This window comes from Caenorhabditis briggsae (genome assembly GCF_000004555.2).
Source record: "Caenorhabditis briggsae complete genome, chrIV, whole genome shotgun sequence".
NCBI classification, from domain to species: Eukaryota; Metazoa; Nematoda; class Chromadorea; order Rhabditida; family Rhabditidae; genus Caenorhabditis; species Caenorhabditis briggsae.
The window spans coordinates 15,018,442-15,021,023 of record NC_013487.2 but is presented as its reverse complement, the minus strand read 5'-3'; positions in this window follow the sequence as shown (position 1 = coordinate 15,021,023).

Here is a 2,582-nt window from a genome sequence, read left to right as displayed (position 1 = left end):
CCTCTCCCTCTCACCGCCTCCTCATTTTCCCACACACTCGAGTTGACTTCCTTATGTCCTTATTTCCATCTCAATCTTCTTTTTTTTTGTTTTCTTCATTTGTTTTCTGCAAATGAAGCAAGCAAAAATTGTTGTGCTCCGTTTGGAGCAGAAAAATTTTTTGGGGGTGAATAGAGGGCAATAAATTTTTTTTAGTGCTGACGGAAATAAGATGGACAGCAGGAAATGAGAAAAACGGGCGGAGAGATTGACAGGTTGAAAAATGAGAAAAAAGTGCACCTTTTTTCTTTTCAGACTTTAAAGGCGCATATCTCAAAAACTACGGTAGCTAGAGAAAATATGTAAATTACCAAAATGTATAAAATTTTATGCTGAGCAATTTGGCAATTGACAATTTTTTGATAGCTACGATAGTTTTTGAGATATGCGTCTTTAAACAGTCTCAATGAATTAGCATCGTATTATACACTACTGTTCACAATTTTTTTTTCGAAATTTTCTAAATTTTGAAACAGATCTTTTTTGGAAAGTTTGAAGTTTAAAAAAAAGTTGGTATTTTCCAAGACATTAGATTAACCACAAACTTCTAGCTCCTCTGCGTCTCCTCGGCGATTTTCCAGGCTTATGGTAGTCTTCAAAGACGTATAGTTCCAAAGCTACAGTAGCTAGAAAATAAGTTGTCGATTACAAAACTGTCTGAAATTTCATTTTGAGCAATTTGATAATAAAAAAATTTTTGATAACTAATTTAGTTTTTGAGATGTTCGCTTTTGAAGTTTTCACAGTAGTCAGAATGGACACTACCAATTTTAAAGGCGCAAACCTCAAAAACTACGGTAGCTAGGTAAAAATTGTCGACAGCAAGATTGCTCAGCATCAAATTTTACACATTTCCATGTTTTCAAAACTTTGCTAACTATAAGGAGTCGTGAGATGTGCGTCTTTAAAGCCTGCAAGAGGCGCAGAAAGCGCTCTCGTTTCTCTGCGTCTCCCCTAACTTTGAAGCCTTATATCCCGCGAACCCTTTTAGCTATCAAAAAACTGTCAACTACAAAAATGTATAAAATTCAATGCTAAGCAATTTTGCAGTTGACAACTTACTTCTAGCTACCGTAGTATTTGAGATATGCTCCTTTAAACTTTCCGTTCCCTCTTAATGAGCTGTAATTTATTATTGGAGCTCCGCGCTCACTACGTCACACACACACACACGATGAGCATTCTTTTTCTCTTTTTTTTCAAACGGAAACAAAAAATCTGTGTGTTGCGAACGGAGAAAAAGGGGGGATGGATCCCTTTTCTCCTCCCCATTTTTAGTTCCGAAGAACAAATTGACTTGTTTTTCCAGACTTTTTTTTTCTGTTTCCCTCAGTTGGGACCCCCATTTTTTTTTGGTTTTGTATGTGTTTAGAAGACTGTTCTGGCTGAAAATGCTGAAAATGCTAGACATTTTGGTTCAAAAATCCAAATTTTTGATTTAGAAATTCAGGAAATTTGAGGAAAAAATCAATTTTTGGAATTTTGGAAATTTGAAAATCAAAAATTTTGGAATTCTGGAATTTTTAAGCATCATATTTTTCCGAAACTTCGAAACTTCCAAAAATTCCAAATAAAAAATTCTGAAAAATGACTGTTTCAAATTTTTTAAATAATTTTTTTCCCAGATTTTTCAAATTTGATTCTAGATTTGCGAACTTTCTGAATTTCTGAATTTCTTAATTTCTGAATTTCTAAATTTCTGAATTTCTGAATTTCTGAATTTCTAAATTTCTGAATTTCTGAATTTCTGAATTTCTGAATTTCTGAATTTCTGAATTTCTGAATTTCTTAATTTCTGAATTTCTGAATTTCTGAATTTCTGAATTTCTAAATTTCTGAATTTCTGAATTTCTGAATTTCTAAATTTCTGAATTTCTGAATTTCTGAATTTCTGAATTTCTGAATTTCTGAATTTTTTGGAATTTCTGAATTTCTGAATTTCTGAACTTCTGAATTTCTGAATTTTTGGAGTATTCAAATTTATGGCTTTTCAAACTGACAACTTCACAATTTTCCGTGTTTCAATTATTTCTGAAACAGTAATTTTTTTTCAAATTTTGAAAAAAAAGTTCTCCAGAATTTTCTTCTCTAATTTCAAAACCAAAAAAAATCCCCAACAAAAAAGAGTCTCAATTACAAATTGAGGAAACAAAGAGAGCCATAAAATGGAAATGAGAGAATTGGGTCTTTTTTTAGGGACCAAGATTCTTTCTTGTTTCCTGAAAATTTGAGAATTTTGAGATTTCTAGAAAACTTTTTTCAAAAATATCAAGTTTCCAAAAATGTTTTAACAGAATTTCTATTTTTAAAGATAGTTTAAAAATCAGAAAATCGAAAAATACGATTTTTCGTATTTTTTAAATCTCTATTTCTGAAATTCCTACGATTCCATAACTTTTGGACTTCCTAGGATTTTTTTTTGATATATTAAAAAAATTTAACTTCACTATCAGGGATTTTTTTACTGTTTCCAAAATTTTTGAAATTCTCAAGAATTCAAAAATTTCTAATTGTGGAGATACTCGGTTTTCAGAAACTCTGAA